The following is a 21,344-nucleotide window of genomic DNA, read 5'->3' as shown; positions in this document are numbered from 1 at the left end:
TCCCGGTCGGGGCAAGTTACCTGGTTGAGGTTTTTTCCGGGGTTTTCCCTCAACCCAATATGAGCAAATGCTGGGTAACTTTCGGTGTTGGACCCCGGACTCATTTCACCGGCATTATCACCTTCATCTCATTCAGACGCTAAATAACCAAAGCTGTTGATAAAGCGTCGTAAAATAACCTACTAATACTATTGACAACTTACACTGGTTTATGTCGATTTGCTTTTTTTTTCTGTATGAATTATTGTAATGGGAGAAATACTTATGTATTTTTTTCCAAGCGAGCAGATGTTCCGTAAGTTGTCAATAAATTATCAAAAAAGGTTTGTGGAAACTGACTTATGTCACTTTTCCCGAGCACTGCAGATATAATATTTATTTATTTATTTATTTATTTATTTATTTATTTATTTATTTATTTATTTATTTATTTATTTATTCATTTGTTGTTGAACATAACAGGCAAAGCCCAATTACAATGTTCACGACTAACAAATTAATTTATAAAATATAAACAAGGAAAAGGAAACATACATTTATTAAAACTGAAACAAAATAGAAATAAGAGAAAGAAAAAAAGAGAAATTGAAATAAGATGTGAAAGTAGCTTCAAATTAACTAACAACAATATTCTGTAAAATATGATAACAAATAATTCTGTATCTAGAGAAATTCATATTGAAAATATCAACATTCGGATGAGGATGTAATTTATTGTATAACTGTAACATTTGGAAAACTGGGGAATTTTTGTGGGATTCAGTATTTGTCCTTGGTATGTAAAACAAATTTCGAAATTTCGTTTTAAGCTTAGGTGCATATAATGTTATATAATAAAATAAACCAACACAGTCCAACTTATTGTTAATAATTTTATAAAGAATGTTTAAAGATTGACAATTTCGTCGAATTTGCAAACTAGTAAAATGGAAATGTTGAAGCATTGTAGCATAACTCTCATAGGTAGGATAATCATTATAAAGTCTGTAATATAACCATTTTAGAAATTTATTTTGAATTTTTTCTAGTAACAGAATATATTTGTTAGTAACTGGGTTCCAGATAACAGCTGCATATTCTAATTTAGATCGAACAATGGAATTATATTAGTTATTTGAATGAAGCGTATATATATATCGCTGTAGAAGCATTTGAAAACTTTGTGATGTAGAAAGACATGTTTTGCAGTAAAATTTGTTCCTGAGGCCAGGATCGCTCGTGCCGGGTCTGGCTTCTGCATTTCGTGTGTCTTCGCGGGCTTTGAGGTTGCGCTTGAAACGTTGTAGTTGAGGCACAATTCGTCTGGCCTGGTCAGGTTTCACTCCTATCCATGGGTCGGCCTGAAGGGTAGATTGGGGTGGGAATAGCGATGGTGACTTGTCTTCCTAAGTAGTCCGTAAATAACAAAAAATTCCAGCTCTTTGGCAGGCAGAGACCCACACTATTCTCTCCCCTTATGTCTTAGTTTATGACTTAAAGCGAGGGTGTTTTTACTATTGTACTTCGTAGTACAGTAGTGAATCTGGGCCAATGTTGTTATGAATTTCGGGAAAATATAAACAGAAACAAATGCGAGAAATAATGCTGGTGTAGTTAATTCATTGTTAGAGTGTCCTTTTTCGAGAAGAAATAATATTGAAAGAAAGGAAGTTTTAAATAAATAGAGAGCCTACCGAGATACCTACGACATCGCTGACAATTTTTCTGACAGATAATCTTAAAACGCGAGTTTCTATTGCATCCTGGTATGGGCAACATAAATGGTTAATTGGTAATGTGGTGCAAAATAAACTTCTCTGTTGGCCTTGTTTGTTGCTGTCAAAGGAAAAAAATAAAAATAAAAGAAAGAAAGGGGAATTTCAACACATGATATGGGTTGCTTCATCATACTGAAACAATCACTGAAATTCTCAGCATAACAGCTTATTTGGTGAGTGAAATTAATAGTAATAATAATAGACTAATAATAATAATAATAATAATATAATAACAGTAATAATTAATATCATAAATAAACATTTCCTATCGGAGGCACTTAAACTAGGTGAATCTGGCCTCACCGAGGATTTCGATCACCGGTCGTTACTGCAAGGACATATTTTTTTTTTGTAATGTTTCATTTATTTTGTACGGAAGCTCTTGTTTATATGGTTACTGTGATAACAATTTTATTGTTGATCCTATTTTGTTAGTCAACGTTATTTATGCACCGAATTACAGTTGCAACCGGCAAATGCAGGAAAAAGAATTAGTAAATTAATTATGAACGCGGCAAATTGGAGTAGTAACTTGCGTTGTAAGTCGCCTCGATTTTTCATACTTCGTTTTAGCTCAGTAACATCAATTGGAAGCACTGCCATTAAAATCAGTGACCCCATAAGCTTTATGCTCTCTTAGTTGCGTGTCACTGTGAAGATGTAGGCCTCTCGACCTGATCGTATCAGACGCTGCTACAGATCTCCTCCGGCGCTTATAAAATCAGCGAACAATACCACTTGAGCTATAGGGGAGGTAAGCCAGGCGTATGACATGACGTGACTGAAGCAGCGTTGTGAAAGATCACAGCACTTGGGCGGGTCTTGCGCGCAGGCTGCGGTGCAGTTGGTTGCTTGGGAACAAAGAGGAACGTTGATAGCGCGATGAGCCGATGTCCCCCCCGTTATCTTTACGACCCGCTGGAATTAACCTCCCCTGTGTTTGCTCTGCGAGTTTACAACCAATAAATAGAACAGCTTCAAGTCTGGGAAGAGCTCATCCTGCCCCTTGTTGTGTCTGGCTGTTGCTATTCCACCCCACCCCCATACCGCCCGTCCCTCGCGGATATGAAAAATTAGACGTTACTATCTCCTGGCAACATGAGTACGCCAAGAGTTCGAGGTCTTGTATTTCAGTATCCCAAGTGTCTGAGTTGCCTCCTCGCTCAGGGGTGTCGAAACTGGTGAAGAATATAGCTATTTAGCATCAATTTTAAAGTGCGAAGGACAGCGTTTTACACATACTAAATTTCATTATTGTACAAGATACAGTAATGGAGGAAAAAAATGTTGAATATTTCCAAAATTTTACTGCTGTAAGCTGTACCTAACCCCTTAAAGCAGGCATGTCAATTGATGTCCATAGGAGCAAGCGCGCGCTTTAGAGTTCAGGAGAGCCTGAGCGCTTTACAGCGGAAAGGAAAGAGACAGACGAAAGAGGTAGTATATGCCGCTTGGTCGAGCTATATTCAGGGATGGCCAGCACTGATTCAATAGATAAATGGAAGAGAACTTCTTAAAACTGTATCCATGTTAATTTTTAGATTTGCCTGAGAAGTATAAGTGCATTATAAGAATGTAAGTTTTAATTTTAGAAAAGTGAAAATTTCAGATATAGGTCTATTTATTTAGTAGCCTTACAGAATATTTTCGTAAATCTAATATACCGTATATACGTATTATTGAAGATAGTGTATTGAAAATTTTGAAAATATTCGCATGGAAATCGTTTGTAAGGAAATGAATTAACAAAGCAACTACTGTTACATCATAAGCAAAAGATACGTGCCCATGTGTTGTAAAAATGACAGCTCTATAGCTTCAGCAGATTTCGAGAAAATAATTTAATATTCTGATGATAGGAAGTTGTTAAAAAATATAACCTTAAAAGCATAATGCGATAAGAGTTTTGTTATGTAATATTAGTTACACTTAAAACATATACAGTACCTAGGTAACTTTGCTTTGTACTGTAATATTGTTTTGATTAGTTTATTGATTACTTTTGTAAGGCTAAAGATACCATCAATATCAATTCCAACTTATGTCATACTCAATCTCTTTCTTTGGAATATCACTTTCTTTATGAATGATGTGTATCATTCACTTAATACAGTATAATTATACTACTATGGAATTTAAGTGAATATTCCTTCTTAACTCTCTAGTGTGTTATTAACATATAAAACACAAGTGCAATATTAAGAAATCAGTGTTAATACTTTTGTTTTACAGACAATATAGATAATATCAAACAGAAAGCAGCCATACAAAAATAACGACATAAAATTTCACGTTCCGTGTGAAGTTTGTGCACCACTGTTTCATTAATCCAACAGGCTGCTTATTCATATACACAACCCTTCCTCTTTCCATACTTTGCGCTTGCCACGACGTCGTTAGAAAAATGCGCTTGCTTTGACATCACTGCCTTAAAGAAAGGGTGCTTCCGGTCAATAAAAACTCAGCTAATTAGTTAACCGAAAATCATAGAGACAAAACTGATATATTTTTGAAAACTGGAACGTTCAAGCTTTCAGATGACATACATAAAAATAAAAATATATTTCTTTTTAAAGGAAAATGAGAGATGTAGGGTAGGTGAGTACCTGAAGTCTGCCTTAGTTAACAAACCTGGGAACAGTATGCAGTGAATATGATTCGTGAATAAATTTAATAAACATGGCTATGGAAAAGTGTTCTTGTGTGAACGTACAGCAGCCGTGGCGAAAATGTGATCGTGCGCCGAACCACTGTGTAACCTGCAACGTGCATAGCACCTGTGGAGGGAGGCGGACACCCGAAGTGGAAGTGAAGCAACTGTCTGACTTATTAACGGATTTTCATTTTCCTTACGTCAAGCAGTTAAATATAATTTCATACAGTATACGGCTACAAACTAATGTTCAGTACATGTAACGAAGAAAGAAATGAACTATAAGACACATTATCACAACCTAAAATTAACTGTCTTCAGAATGTCTCTGCGACAGAATTTCAAAATCAGGAATTATGTGTCTTACTGCCAATCGTAGTTGATCACGAAGGTATTTGTCTGTCAGTCGTGATCTAAATTTGGTTTTTATTATTTTCATTGTTCAAAATAATTTTTCACATACGTAAGTTGTAGCGAACATGGTTTCAACAGAGCAAGCGAAAGAACGAAGCTTCGGATATTTATTTTTTGGCAAAGATTTGAAAAGTTTAACATTTGTCAAGTCCTTACATCTAGCTTTCATTTAACATCACATTGTAAATGTGTGAGTTTAAATTGAAGATCTAACCATATTATTCGTACATCTGCTGAAAAAGGATCAACGTACAGAGATGATGATGATGATTATGATAATAATAATAATAATAATAATAATAATAATAATAATAATAATAACACTTAACCTTTTAATGTTCCATCTGTAGTATAATATTTATTTATTATTTTGCTAATAATTATTACATAACATATAATATATACAGAAAAAACTTTAGCTCGCCCCTGAAAGAGTAGAACTCGTGCTCAGGGGCGGAGTCCTGAATTGAAATTAATAAGTATAGGCCTACAATACATTATTTGTCTTATGTCTACTATGCAATTATAGTATATAAATTTAAATTTACAATTTTTCAATTTTTATAAAATCCATACATAACTTTTTAAATTTAATACTAGAACTATTAAAATTGACAAGATTAGGATATTTAAATATAAATTTGTTATATATTCTTGGGCCTAAATTACTACTATGACTAAATACTGTAACAGTGTTGCATTTTGGTTCAAACAATCTTAAAGAATGCATACCTTTTGTTTCATAACTGTGAGAATACAATTCAAAATTATTTTGATTTCTATGTAGGAATTTTATTAATACAATATAATAAATTTGTCTTACGTTAAGTACATTAAAGTCTAAAAACAAATTTTGAGATGGAAATGCCGTTTTATGTTTTAATTACAACTGTTTTCCTCGTAATACTTGTGAACAAATCATACATTTAATATTCTCATCATATTGGCAGCAAAAAAATGCGTCCTCCCATCGTACTTGAAACTTTCGTTTTTGTAGAGGTACATGGTTTCGAGAGAGACATTGCGATGACGCCATGTCAGAGACAAATACAAATGGAACGGAGTTTGACTCCAGTGAGTGAGAGGGTGGGGCTTGAGGGAGGTAGGAAGCAAGAGAAATGCATAGCTATCACTGCAGCCGCATTTTCGCCACGACTGACGTACAGTATACCCTTAGCCGCAATGTATGCAGTGGCCATTATCAGCAGCGGACCACGTGCGATCGCGTGTGCCCTTACAAGAGCCGCTGTTCTCGTGGCTTGACAACAAATGCTGGAAGTGAGATTTGTCCCGCGCGCCTCGTCTCGAATATCGCCGGAGCTCAGCTTTCGTTTCATTACGCAGCTGTCAAACTGAACTCTTTCGTCAAACCCGGGCTGTCTCATTAAATCAAATCTCTCAATAGTCCCTGTGAATCAGAGGCAGCCAGACTCGGGAGTTCGAGAACTAGAGAGTTCATCAAACTTTTTCGAAGCGATCGATGAAATACATTGCGATGTACGTTGAAAATAAGATGAGGGCTATGTGATTCAGAACTATAAACATCGACAAACATTATTATCAAGTTGATGTTTAGCCTATAGTATAGCACTGGTACATTGAATGTATTCATTAAAAGGATTTTTTTTTGCTCTCCTGAAAAATAGCTAATTATGAGTTAGTTCCTTTCTAAACAGTGTGATTCAAATAATGCGCTAGTAAGGGATATAAGAAAACGTTAAGTTGGTCTTACATTTTATCAAAGCAACTGTTGAAAATTATGTTCAGTTTTCTGAATGCAAGAATCATATCGGAGAAACTTGCAGTTTTCAGGGAAGAGAAGTCCTAGGAAATATTCACGTCGATCAGCACAAGAATGTCACAAAGATCAGCATTAAGAGGACTGAAAATGCATCTTACTTACTTACTTACTGGTTTTTAAGGAACCCGGAGGTTCATTGCCGCCCTCACATAAGCCCGACATTGGTCCCTATCCTGAGCAAGATTAATCCAGTCTCTACCATCATATCCTACCTCCCTCAAATCCATTTTAATATTATCTTCCCATCTACGTCTCGGCCTCCCCAAAGATCTTTTTCCCTCCGGCCTCCCAACTAGCACTCATAGGCCTATGCATTTCTGGATTCGCCCATACGTGCTACATGTCCTGCCCATCTCAAACGTCTGGATTTTATGGTCGTAATTATGTCAGGTGAAGTATACAATGCGTGCAGCTCTGTGTTGTGTAACTTTCTCCATTCTCCTGTAACTTCATCCCTCTTAGTCCCAAATATTTTCCTAAGAACCTTATTCTCAAACACCCTTAATCACAGTTTCACAACCATACAGAACAACCGGTAATATAACTGTTTTATAAATTCTAACTTTCAGATTTTTTGACAGAAGACTAGATGACAAAAGCTTCTCAACCGAATAATAACAGGCATTTCCCATATTTATTCTGCGTTTAGTTTCCTCTCGAGTGTCATTTATGTTTGTTACTGTTGCGCCAAGATATTTGAAATTTTCCACCTCTTCGAAGGATAAATCTCCAATTTTTATAGTTCCATTTCGTACTACATGGAACTATAAAAATTGGAGATTTATCCTTCGAAGAGGTGATCTTACTTGTTTATTATAAATAGGCCTGTTTCCTTTGCACTTTCTTCACATAGCATTGATGATGTCATCAAAGCCGATCTGATGAAGTACATCAGACTCGATGCAAAGAAACATATTCAAACTTATTCATTATTGAAACAAAATTGATTTGTGAAAGCCAGGCTGTGGTTTATTTTTAAGCACTGGTTTTGTTGGTGGTATAATTATTACGAGTATTTCTTATTTCATAGGAAGTATAAAGTAAATTGGAAAATAAAATCCAACTCTTTGCGGAATAAACCTTTCATATCGAATTATGTACCGTAGTGCACATGCTGAAAAGTGATTAAATAGTATTGTTGACGGTGTATTATAATGCAGGAATGTAACTGAGACCTGTGGTTACTATTCATAGCGATAAATAAACACATCCAATTTGATTTTCAACAATGCATTCTTGTTTATACAAGCAGTTAAATTTAAGCTGCTTCATTGTATAATAACGTGACACCGGTATTACATTATAGCCTAACTATGCAGCTTTAGACTTTCCTTTTAATCTCGCCACGACCGCGAAAATGTGATAACAAAACAATATCCGACTTCCACAAGGTGCTCAAGAAGAAACTTCAGAAAAGATTTTTTTTTTATTATACAATTTAATAAATTCTATTTCACCCTGAGGTATATTAGGGTTACAGTTGGCATCAAAATACATATTTCATAACCAGGGAACGGATTTATATGGACTAAAAATATATGAAATATGTAAATATATATGTAGTTATTTTTACCAAAATATGGAATTAAATATGGATTTTTACCAAAATATGGAATTAAATATGGACTTAAAATTATAAAAAAATGACTATGTACGTTAAATATTGGTACATTTTAATCAAACTAAACAAAAAATATAATGGACGTACCTTATCTTCCAATGTAGTTTCAACAAAACACAATTTTTATTGTCTGTTACCATAACAATAGGTTACAAACATTTCTTTCAAGTGCTGAAAAGTGAATCTTCTTCTATTGTCTCTGAGGATAGATTTATACTGACTAAAAGAGCGTTCGACGTCACAAGAAGTAACTGGTACATAATTCAATTTCACAATGTCTGCTGGGGATAAGTCCAAGTTAATCTTCACTGTTGATTCACCACTCATCACAGCAACAACCTTTTGTAGTTCTTCATATCCAGGGTTTTTTGAAAGTACAGTGTCCACCTTAGCTCTTACTGCATCTGCAACTTTACCTCTACCACGATTCAGTTGTTCCACAGTACTATTTATAATTTCAAAACTTTCAGATAGTGAAAGGTGCCTATTTTGGAGACTTTTGAGCGTTTTTATGATGCATGAAAATGTATGCTGAATGTGAGCTAAGTCATTCTTCACACTTATGTCACAGGTAACTGTTTTCGCAGTATCAATTGAGACTGCATCTTCAGAGTCCAATGCAAGGAGAACATTGTTAATAGAGTCTATATGTTCGGCATAATATTCAACTGCTTCTAGCCATGTACCCCATCTAGTTAAAATTGGCTTTGGTGGCAATGGAATTTCAGGGTACATTTCTTTCAACACGTTAACTCTACTGGGAGCTTTGAGAAATACTTTTTTCACTGATGAAATCAACAAATCTACTTTAGGGAAATTGTCTCTGACCACTTCTGCCACACGATGAAATGCATGCGCCACACAAGTAAAATGAGTCAATTTAGGATATACAACAGATAATGCTTGTCCAGCTTTGACCATATAAGGGGCAGCATCGCTAATAAAGAATAACACATTATCGTACATAATACCCTTTGGCCACAGGATACCCATAGCTTCGTTGAACAGTTTAACTATAGTTTTGTTATTGCACTTTTCTAGAACATCACAATGTAAAAGAATTCGTTCAGAATATTGTTCACTTAACAAACCGATAACTACATTACCAACAAGTCTACCTTCTTTGTCGGGAGTCTCATCAATGGAAACCCAAATTGAACTATCTTTAATTTCATCTCTTATCTTCTGTATTGTCTCATCGTAGATGGATGGAGCATACGTCTTCCTAAGTGTTGACTCATCCGGGATTGTATGTTGAGTATATTTTTCAAGGAATTCCCTGAAGACCTTATTCTTTAGTTTGTAGAGAGGAATATCAGCAGAGATGAGAGAACGGCACAGGTCGATGTTAAACTCAGATCTTACATTCGATGTTGTTGGTTGTGTTAAAAACAATTGTCTCTGCTTGGAATTTAGTTGTTTGTTGGCCTGATGTTTACTAGTTGTAATGTGTTGTTGCACCAGGAACTTTCGTGTAGATGATACTGCACACTGACACAAATTACAAAATAATATTTTATTGTCAGTTGATAAACCATCTTCTTTAAATTCTGAAATGTAACTTGTTAGTTTTGATTTTAAATTGACTGAATGACGTACTTTTGGCATATTTACCGTCTTTATAGTATGATTTACAAAACTGAACCTATGTGTACTCTGACTGGCATTTAACTGTTGAGCTGCACAACTGAAGTCTGTTAAAAATTTTAAATTAAATTAATACAGTTTTGTAACTTACTTTCCCATTGTTGATAGGACTGCTAATTTTCAAATAACTCTGATGTTAAAGGGATTACTGAACATGTGTTTAAATCTCTATTGTTGAAATGTATTTTTAAAAGTTAATGGAATTTTGTTTTGTTTTATTGTTAAACCTAATATAATATGGACTGTTTTATATGAAATATGGAAAATATATGGAAATTAACGAAAATATGTACTAAACTCTAAAATATGGAAAAATATGGAAAATAAAAGTAGGATTTTTCAACCCTACACATTGTGAAACATAAAGATAATGCAAAATATAAATTATATTAGCTTTATAAGTAAATATGTATTTACATATAAATCCTTTCCCTGTTCATAACCAATAAACAATAATAAAATTATAATATAAAATTGTGGTCAAGGTTACAATTCACATGAATTATGTAGAAGAATGCACCTTAATGAAAGAATGGATCCTGTTAAAGATTAATAAGATGTTTGAGGAATAATCAATGCAAAGATATACAAGACTGTCTAACCGTTTCAGAGTAAATACACGACCTAAAAAGATAATCAATAGTACATTAATATAACAAAGTTTGACTTTCACTTTGAAATTAATACTTAATTCATGAACAATGGAACAGTTAAGAGTAGTAAAAGGATATTACAAGCAATGATTTACGCCAGATATGCTCAAAATTGTAAAAGCGCCGATTACACGGATTATGCATAACACACACAGCGTACGGACTGGGCTCCGCAACTACTACATTACAGCACAGCCCGTGCCATCGCTCTCACTCTCTTACAAATATGGATAATAAACTGAATTTGAAAAAGGAAAGAGTATACACTGTAATATTCAGTTATTACATTATTTATTATATTTTATATAGTTATGAATATATAATAGATAATGTTATTTTCATATTCCACCATACATTGCAGTCTATTCAACATGTGCATTCTTTTCTGCAAGTAATCGGAAATCTATTTCCAAAGAATTACTGCATTGCGCGAAAGACGCTCATCTGTTAATCCGGGATCCATGTTTGGATTTTCGGATTTAGCAACCTTCATTCTCGAAAATATGTTGAGGCAAAGATAGCTAACATAGTGGCAGCGAATAAGTTCAACTTGGTATATTTCGTTTTGTTCATATTTTAATACTTCTATGCTTGTAAAGTCATATTCTCCGCATTTAGTTCTGAATTTGTAAAGCAATGAACTCGTCTGGAACTGCACTCTCACGGATTGTACCAAATTTACTATGAAAGGATTAACAAAAAGATTAATATCACTCTCCATACGTCTAAAATCACAAAATCTATGTTCTCTGAATTCACATTCGAGCTGTTCCAGTACAGAGATACAATTAACTATATTTTGTTCATGCACCATAGATCTCTTTACAAGTTCACCTCCCGTGAATAGTTTTAGTGCTTTAGCTAATTCCCAACATACTACATAACTTGCTCCTAAACAAAGATTCTGAATTGTTCGACTCTCTTCAATGTTCGGCCTTTCATGAAGTGCTTTCAATTCTTGAAGCTATAGTGCACGTTGCACCCATGAAAAATTATTTTAGCATAACATGTATTTCTGCTGGAATAAAATCACTACAATAACAATGATAATAATAATAGGCCTAATAATATAATAATAATAGGCCTAATAATAATAATAATAATAATAATAATAATAATAATAATAATAATAATAATAATAATAAAAACGTTGGTATATGAATATAAATTACAGAAAACAGCTTCCCTGTCACTTCGGCATGTTCTGGATGGCAGACCCTATAATGTCGTGTTATGTTGCTCAGTAGTATTCTTGACAGTACCTTACAACATAGTAAGCACTTTACGTTTTCACAACAAAAATAGGCTTCCTCCCAAACTGTACGGAATGATGGTTTGCTTACAGAAGGTTTTGACTGCATCATTGTCCCGCACTGTTCGTGCGTTTACTAAGTACTTGAACTGCCTTCCGCAGTCATCCGTCGAGCTTGAACGAGGAACAGCACGCTCTACATTTGAAAGTTGTGATTACAGAACGTAATCGGGAGTCAGAGAATGAGCATACCTGGTTTACGGTTATAAGTTACATACGTGATGGAGTAACAAGTACAATAATTGAAATAATAACTCAAGTAATGACTTATCATCATCATCATCCTTCACGAATTAGGCCTCTGTAGACCTGTTTCGGCCCCATCTAGCAGTCTTCTTAAAGGTCTTCCTGGTCGACGATGTCCTCTAGGTTTATATTGCATCATAATTTTTGGGATTCTTGAATTTTCCATTCTTCTTACATGATCTAGCCAATTGAATTTGTATCTGCTGATTTTTTCTTCTACTGACTCTACTTCTAATTGTTCTAAAATTTCTTCATTCCTTTTTCGGTCTAAAAGAGTATATCCTGCTGTCCTCCTCAAAAATTTCATTTCCGTTGCTTTGATTCTGTTCATGTCTTTTTTCTTTAATGACCAAATCTCGCTTCCGTATAAAAGGGTGGATAATGCTAATGTATTATATATTTTTATTCTTGTAGATTTTTGTACTAATTTAGCTTTTAATGCATTGTTTATTATTCCTAGAATTGGTGTAAATTTATGACTAACGAAATTGTTGAAGGGCAAGGGCAAGGTATATAATAGTAGGGGCAATACAAAAGATTTAAAAACAAATGTAAACAGAAAAGATTTACCAACAAGTGTTTTAAAAACAATTTTCACTGTAAAATTAAAATGAAAAATAAAAGAGAGAGAGAGAGAGAGAGAGAGAGAGAGAGAATGCCCCCCCCCCCTGGAAGTTGCCGCCCTAACCAACTGCCTAGGTTGCCTAGGTCTAAATCAGGCACTGATTACAGATATGACAGTAAGAGTCCGGATTCGAAGTCTCGGTCCCTTTGAAAGAAGCTATCATCTCGTTGGGCTACGGCTTTGCAAAGTCCCTGCAGGAAGTCCTAGGGACGGGGCGCGGGCGGTGACAGCCCTGCCCGCTGTCAACTTGTTGTGACTCGCGCGTGCTGGACGCCGGCGCGTGTGCGACGTGGTTGCCATGGTTACGGGTGTCGTCGTCGGCTGAGAGCGCCGTGGCCGTCAGCGGGTCAGTGCAGTGCGGGTTGCATAGCGTGCGGCGCGGGTCTGTGGAGTTGTGGTCGCAGATTGGACTGAAGCGGAAACTCGTCTGTCTTGGTTAGTCTTTCCCTTGACGCAAGTGTCCACCAGATGGCGTCTTCGCTATTTCTTAGTCCTTGAATGCATCTAAATTTGTCAGTAGACACAAATGTTTGTCATTTTAAAATACGTTAAAGAACGTATGAAGTGTTACTACAATTTACGTAATTATGTTTTCTTAATTTGCTTACTTGAACTTCACGAGAGTGGACACGTTAATTATATATTTAAGTACTGAAAACGTTTTTATGTCGATCATTTAATATAGACATTTTATATGTTATAATATGTGAATTCTTCCAAAGTAGATATTACAATAATAATGTTGGAATTTTAACATATGCAGTGTACAGAACTGAATGCTTATTAATAACACTTAACTTACTCCGTAACCAGAAACTTCTCAATTCTGTACTACTATATCTAACGTTAGTACGTATCAATAAAAATATATCCTTCAAAATTTTAAACTGCAACCTTAAAAAAACTGTGTAATAATCTAACAGAAGATAATAAGTAAATGAATATTTGGAGTAAATTGACAGATACTAAGTTCATTTTGAAGGAGAATAAAACAAGTTAAAATGTATTTTAGAATTATCTGAAACCAAAATTGTCATAACGTGCGAATTATTGGAACTTTATGTGCGTAAATTTTATGAACTTTATACACGGTTAATTTTCTGAATTTGTCTATTAAAATACAAAACGTATTTAAGGGTGAACAAATGGTATTACAGGGAACATTTTGCTATTTTTAAACATCGTTATGGAACGTAGGAAGTGTTTCTACAACTAATGTAATTATGTTTTCTCAATTCATTTACTTGAACTTCTTGAAAGTGGACACATTAATTAAGTATAGATAAGTTAACTATTTTATGTCGTTCCTTTATTACAGATTTCATTTCTGCGTTATAATATGCGAATTCTTCCAAAGTAGATATTACAGTATTAACCTTGGAATACCTAGCGTACATAATTGAATAATTGTTTAGTAACACTTGCTCCGTAACCATAAACTTTCTCAGTTTTGTATGACTAGATTTCATGTTACTATTATTAAAGATAGGCTATATCCTAATTATTAAAAATGTAAAAATGCAATCTTAACTGTGTTTCACCTGACATAATTAGGAACATTAAATCCAGACGTTTGACATGGGCAGGGCGTGTGGCACATATGGGCGAATCCAGAAATACTTATAGAGTGTTAGTTGGGAGGCCGGAGGGAAAAAGACCTTTGGGAAAGCCGAGACGTAGATGGGAGGATAATATTAAAATGGATTTGAAGGAGGTGGGATATGATGATAGAAACTGGATTAATCTTGCATAAGATAGGGACCGATGGCGGGCTTATGTGAGGGCGGCAATGAACCTCCGGGTTCCTTAAAAGCCATTTGTAAGTAAGTAACCTTAAGTGTGTAATAATCCAACAAAAGACAGGAAGAAAATGATTAAATGTTTTAAATGTTCATTTTGGAAGGCAATAAATAAAATAATTTTTGTTTAGGGTTATTTGAAACTAAAATTATTATCATACTTGTTGAGTGTTGAGTTATTAGAAATTTTTTACTTATTTTCGAGTAAGTGGCGTTGTGGTCTAAGGCATCCTGTCTAGGACTCGCGTTACGGAATGCGCGCTGGTTCGAGTCTTCATGGGGGAACAAATTTTCTCATGAAATTTCGACCAGTGTATGTGCATCGTGATGCACTTGGGAAGCTACGATAGGTAGCGAAATCCGGTTATGAAAGCCAGCTATAACGACTGGGGGATCATCGTGCTAACCTCACGATACTTCCATTCTGGTTGGATGATCGTCCACCTCTGCTTTGGCATGTGGACGTGAGGCCAGCAGCCGGCTGGTCGGTCATGGTCCTTCATGGGCTGTCGTGCCTCGGATTGTTAAGCTCTATTTAAACGCAGTAAAGTTTCAGAGAGAAATAACAAAAAGTTTCAGACGAGGCCACGTTTCATTTTTCAGGAAAAGTCAATCGTCACAACGTGCGAATTTTGGGTTCCGATAATCCTTATGTATTTCAATAAAACATACCGTACGTGGTAGTCCAACTGTTAATGTTTGATGTGTTCTTCTAGACAGTCACGTTATTGAGCAGTTTTTCTTTACTGAACTGAAAACTTAGTAAGTTTTACAATTATTTTCATGCATAGTATTATTTGTATACAATTTTTTTCTATAACTGTATGTGCTTGAAATATTGGAAGTCATGGTGGACACCCTGTATATTCAGTTATTAGTGTGATATGAACAAAATTTAGTCACATCAAAAACTACAGAAAGAGACAGTAGGACTGAACTATGTCGAAAGTGGGCACGAAAGTTAATTAGACCTAGAATCCATTCTTACTTAAGTTATCGGTATAACATGTAATTCTTAGAGTGAGAGTGCCATGGACTTAGCTCAGGCAGTAGCGCGTTTGCGTGCTGATCCAGAGTTTCGTTCGGGCATGGGTTTGATTCCCTCTTAGGTTGATTACCTATTTGGGTTCCCCCCCCCCCCAGTTTTCCATAACTGTAAGAGGAATGTCTTATGTGCACCATCGAGCAAAGAGAGTTCTTTAACTTTGCGTTACACTAAAAATTGTGACTTTTTCTCATCTATTGTACTTCGAAAAATGATAGACCCTATATTCACTTTAGAAAATAGATAAATCAACATTGAGTTTGTCGCCATTTTGTATTATTGATTTTAATGAAGATTTATTATTATTTTTTACTCAAAATTATTATATTTAACATGCATTATTCCTGAAAGAATTGACTCATAGATCCCGAATATGAGAAAATCCGTCAAATAATTTAGGAGAAACCGTTGTATACAGACAATTGAAACCAAAAATAATTTTTTGGGCATCAGATAATAAAAACACGTATTTCCGTAAAAATTACGAGATCCATTTTTCGCTGCATCACAAAACTTTCTCTAATAGGAAATTGATAATGGGAACTATCGACCCTAAAGCCTCGTTCACACTTTTCAAGTAACCTGAATTCAAGTCGCAGTTCAGATATATTCAAGTTATTTTGTTTTCAAGCAGGATAAAGTCGCGTCGATGGAAGTTGTGCAATTAGGAATTTGTGTAGTAGCAAGCCAGGGAAATGATAAATATATTGAAGAAATGGAAGACGCGTTGTTCAGTACGGGTTAGGAATTAGATTAGTAAGAGAAATACACGATCATTGACCATTACAAATAGAATAAGTGAAATCTTCAAGCAGACTTAATAATTCTTAATGTAACTGTAACAAACTATAAGCAGGTCTGATTTACCACAATTGAAAATGATTATCTTGAAGCTGTTACAGTTCCCAAAAAAATCTATCAGCCATATTGATCTAATTTATGCCAGTTTCGGCCGATAAATGTCATCCCTTCAAGCAACACTCTTCTTAATTCCTCCTATCTTCCTTAGTTCTTCTCTATCTACAGTTTAATGATTTTTAATTGTTTTTCATATCCCATCTGTGTCCACGTTAAAATCTCTGCTGTTCAATTCTTCAATGAACTCTTCCTTCTTTGGCAGCTTCCTTTGCATTTCTGTCACGATATTTTGCAGTTTCTACAATCCACAGGCCTTCGTGAGTTTTATACAATTTCGGAAACTCAAATATTTTGTAATTATTTCAATTACTATTCTTTCCTCTTATTTTTACGTTCTCAGTAGAACAGAAAAACAGTCAGCTGTTAATTTAACGCTCTTAAAACAGCTGTTAATTTAACGCTCTTAAAACAGCTGTTAATTTAAATTCCTGCGTTTTTCTCCTTGAATTCAAGTTATCACACTCCTCAAGTTGTTTCAAGTGTCCTTCCAAGTCAAGTAAAAAGTAGAAACAGATTCAATTTCACTTGAAACTTGAATTCAAGCCGTTACTTGACTTCAAGTCAACTTCAAACATAGCTCACACTTTTCAAGTTCATCGCATCAAGTGACTTGAATTCAAGTTACTTCAAAAGTGTGAACGAGGCTTTATCCCAGCCCTGATAAACTGTAAGGTTTTGACAGCGTTGTGACGTTTTCTCAAGCACGTTGTCGAGACTTTTATATCGGACCAACTAGTAGCCTATTGTTGAACATGATATTAGAAGAGAGGTCGATGTTTCATTTGAGAGGTATCGAGGGAGTTAAATCGACCGAAACAGGTGACATACCCTCTCTATATTACTTTAACGGGAGCAGAATCAGTTATTGCCTGAGGTGAAACTGAACTCCGCCTCATACGAGGACAGAAGTGAAGTCGACGGCGCTCTGTACCAATATTACTCACAAGGGAACGTCTCGACCTGGATACATGATAATATTATGTATCACGTTTGATGTAAGGTTATAATACAGAGTGATTTATATAGAACTGACACATTTCTTTCATTAATTGTTTCAAAACGAATTGTGCTAGCGACAACTTATTATACCTAAAATGTAGAGGAATTTTGGGAGATTATTTACCTATATAGCAAATGTTGTCCGGCGTTGTCAAATCCGGAGATCTCGGTGGCCACAGGTTCCTGGAAATTATTCGGTCGTCACATAACCGGATAAATGGAACCATGCTTCATCTGTGAACCATGTGATGGACAATATGGCAGGATTTTGCACAATGAAGTCTGAAACCAACGACAATAGGTCACTAGATGCGGAGATGTTTATGTTTTACTCCTATTGTTGGCAGCTGTTTTCGACATTTTGTGTCAACGTGAAAATGCAGTACACATTAAATCAACGACTCTTCCTTGTGAAACAATACTGGATTACGAATTCAATTACAGCTACTCAAAGGGCATACCAGAGAGAATTTTGTGTTCACAATCCTCCCAAAAGAAACAAAATACTGGGACTGGTAAACAAATTGGAAACAACTGGATCTCTGGTGAGTGAAAAGGGCAAGCATCGTTCATCTAGGCTTCCCACGGTTGTTGTTGACGTAAGAGCACGACTGGAGCAGTCACCCAAAAAATCATTAAGACGTTTGTTGTAGGAGACAGGGTACACCTACTCAATGTGTCAGAGAGCCTAAAGCCATATAGGGTTACGGTTGTTCATCAGCTACAGGAACCAGATAAGGATAAAAGAATGAATTGTCGTTGGTTTCAGACGTTCATTGTGGAAATCCTGCCATATTGCCCATCACATGGTTCACAGATGAAGCATGGTTCCATTTATCTGGTTATGTGACGACCGAATAATTTCCAGGAACCTGTGGCCACCGAGATCTCCGGATTTGACAACGCCGGACAACATATGCTATAGAGGTAAATAATCTCCCAAAATTCCTCTACATTTTAGGTATAATAAGTTGTCGCTAGCACAATTCGTTTTGAAACAATTAATGAAAGAAATGTGTCAGTTCTATATAAATCACTCTGTATTATAGGTATATAGTACGAGAACGTTTCTCCAAAGAGTATTTAAAACATTTTTGTATCACCAGGTTTCTTTACTGTGCTTTAATTTACTAGAAAGCTGTACGCTATTGTACGGCATCGCCAAGTGAATAAAATCTCTGGTTGCTATGATGTCCTAGGTTCGAATATCCATACTTACACATCTAATTTCTCAAGGTGTCGCGGTGGTCTCGCGGTTAGAGCGCTGGAGTTATAATCATGTAGATCCAGGTTCGATTCCCGGTTACCATGATTTATAACTTGTGTTAGGCAAGCCCATGCTCCAGGTAACACAGGGGTTTTCTCGGGAAAGCTCCGGTTCCCCTGTGGCATCCCAACAAATCTCCATAATCATTTTATCGCGGTTGTAGCTTGGACAAGCCTCCTATGGCGCGCCTTGGGCAACGACTCTGTCTGTAAATTGGTTTCCATAACTGGCTTCATATGAATGAATGATAACAGTCAAGTACCCGCCATTGGTTAAAAAAAAAAAAAAAAAAAAAAAAAAAACCATTGGAGAAAGTGTTGTGATAGTAAAAAAATATATTTTGAAATTTTTGTGGAGTTCATCACCGCACAGTGAACTGCCACCATTTTGAATTAAAAAAAATACTTTTTTAAAAATCGTAAAAGCATTTTTTCATATAGCAGAAGGACAGTGTTTTACACATACCGATTTTCATTGTTGTACAAGATACAGTTTTTTTTATTTTTTTATTTTAGTAGATTATTTTACGACGCTTTATCAACAGCTTAGGTTATTTAGCGTCTGAATGAGATGAAAGTGATAATGCCGGTGAAATGAGTCCGGAGTCCAACACCGAAAGTTGCCCAGCATTTGCTCATATGGGTTGCGGGGAAACCCCGGAAAAAACCTCAACCGGGTAACTTGCCCCGACCGGGAATCTAACCCGGGTCATCTGGTTTCGCGGCTAGACGCGCTAACCGTTACTCCACAGGTGTGGACTACAAGATACAGTAATGGAGGAATAAATATTGAATATTTCCAAAAATTTTACTGCTGTAAGCTGTACCTAACCCTTTAATAAATATTTATAGCCTATATGGAACAAATATTGAAATCAGTGTTATACTACACAGATTTGGTGGAATAATCAGGTAGCTACATGTGATTAAAATGGTGATTGTAATAAATTTTTATTTTATAAGTGAAGTAGGCTGCTTGTAAGTGTCTTACTATATGCAATATGAAAGTTTTGAATTCATAGGAAAGAGCATGAATTTTTAAAGCCTGTTTTTTTTTAATTATCTCTGAATGTTCTAAAATGGAGCTTCCTGGTTCTTTCACCATTGCCTGACCGGGGATTGAACCGGGCCGTTTGGATGGGAGACGAACGGTCTAGCCCTTGAACTACAGACACGACAAGTATGTAAATAGGTATTTATTATTGTGACTTCAGTCGTACCTTGTCCTTCGTCGGACTTTGCAAACAAGATGCCTGGAAAATCCAACGCACTGCCTATCAGCTCAGCAACACCGCTGCTTGGCTAGAATGCTGGTAACTTACATTCAGTAACCGGCGTAGCTCCGACGGTAACGCGTTTCCCTGTTGATCTTGTAATTACCTGGTTGGGTTTTTTCCGAGGATTTCTCCAAGGCAAATGTCAGGTAATCTGTGGCAAATTCTCGGCCTCATCTTGCTATCGCCAATTTCATCGACGCTAAATAACTCTGTAGTTGATACAGCGTCGTTAAAGAGCCAAGTAAAGAAAAACTTAAATTTGGCTTGTTCTTTGTGAGAAAATTTGTGTTCCCATGATGTTATTTGTTTTCTTGAATTGAAATTAGTATTTATCTGCAGTAAGTGTAAATGCTAAACTTCTGCATTTGCGAAAATGAAGATTGTCTTGGTCTGTTTTTGCGCATACTTCATGCAATAGAATTCATGCAAATTATCACTTTTATTAGTTACTGTTTAAAATGTGCAATTGGAAATTATACGCCATTTACATGACCCGATATATTTTGTTTTTGTATTATTTTTAATTGTCGGGTAATATTTATTTATCGTTTTATGGATACTCGTTGATTGAATGGCACGTATGTTTAAATGCATTTGCCTCGTATGTCGATCTATGAAACTGATAGGTTGATACACGAGAGAGATGTATTTAAACATAGAGAGAAATTTAATGAAATATTACAAATATAAAGCTTAGATATCGGATTTATACGTACTACTGAATAATACTACCGAGTGTACTAGCTAGAGAGAAAGTAGTGTCCGTTGTAAGAGAGTTAGGCATGTTTTACAAGATTCCAAAACTCACAAAGAACTGAATCGCATAAACTGAAGATTGCATGTAGTAAACCGCACGCTGACAAAGTGGTAGTTAAGACCGTTAACAAAATATTATCATTATTTTGTTTTAACAGCATTAACATTCTTAACTGCTGCGGATTACTCGTACATTTTGTAATAGCTCTACATGTAACTTATTTCCCTATTGTTAGATTTCGGATTCTTGTGAACCAGGCCTAAAATCTCTCCTCACAGTCACCACACACACTGTACTGGCATGCATGATTTCGTTAAGCCTACATATAAATCCGATATCTTAAGATAGCACAAACAAAATATTAAAAATGAACTTAAAAATCGTTTAACCTTCGGCTATTCTAGTGTGCTCTCCTTTAGATCCAAGGGTTGCGGGTTCAAACCCTACTGGGGTCGATGGAATTTTCAGGACGCCAAATTTCGAAGCGCAAGTCCTCCGGGAGGGACTTTAAGCTGTGTGTCTCGTGTTTTAGTTTTCCAGCACAAAAATCTCCA

The 21,344-nt window shown here is 35.6% G+C and overlaps 1 protein-coding gene across 8 annotated transcripts in view; it reads left to right on the top strand.

Moving 5' to 3' along the window:
• pyd (zonula occludens-like protein polychaetoid) overlaps nucleotides 1-21,344 on the top strand; it is a 793,103-nt gene that overhangs the window by 464,024 nt on the left and 307,735 nt on the right. The window contains exon 1 of one of the 8 annotated variants that reach the window (XM_069832501.1): nucleotides 13,068-13,164. The exons of the other annotated variants lie outside the window; for them this stretch is intronic. The gene's annotated coding sequence lies outside the window, so the exon portion shown is untranslated. Of the gene's footprint in view, nucleotides 1-13,067; nucleotides 13,165-21,344 lie in introns of those variants that run through there. 8 annotated transcript variants of the gene reach the window in all.

Source organism: Periplaneta americana, chromosome 8 (genome assembly GCF_040183065.1).
Source record: "Periplaneta americana isolate PAMFEO1 chromosome 8, P.americana_PAMFEO1_priV1, whole genome shotgun sequence".
Lineage (NCBI taxonomy): Eukaryota > Metazoa > Arthropoda > Insecta > Blattodea > Blattidae > Periplaneta > Periplaneta americana.
This window is presented reverse-complemented; position numbering and strand designations above follow the sequence as displayed.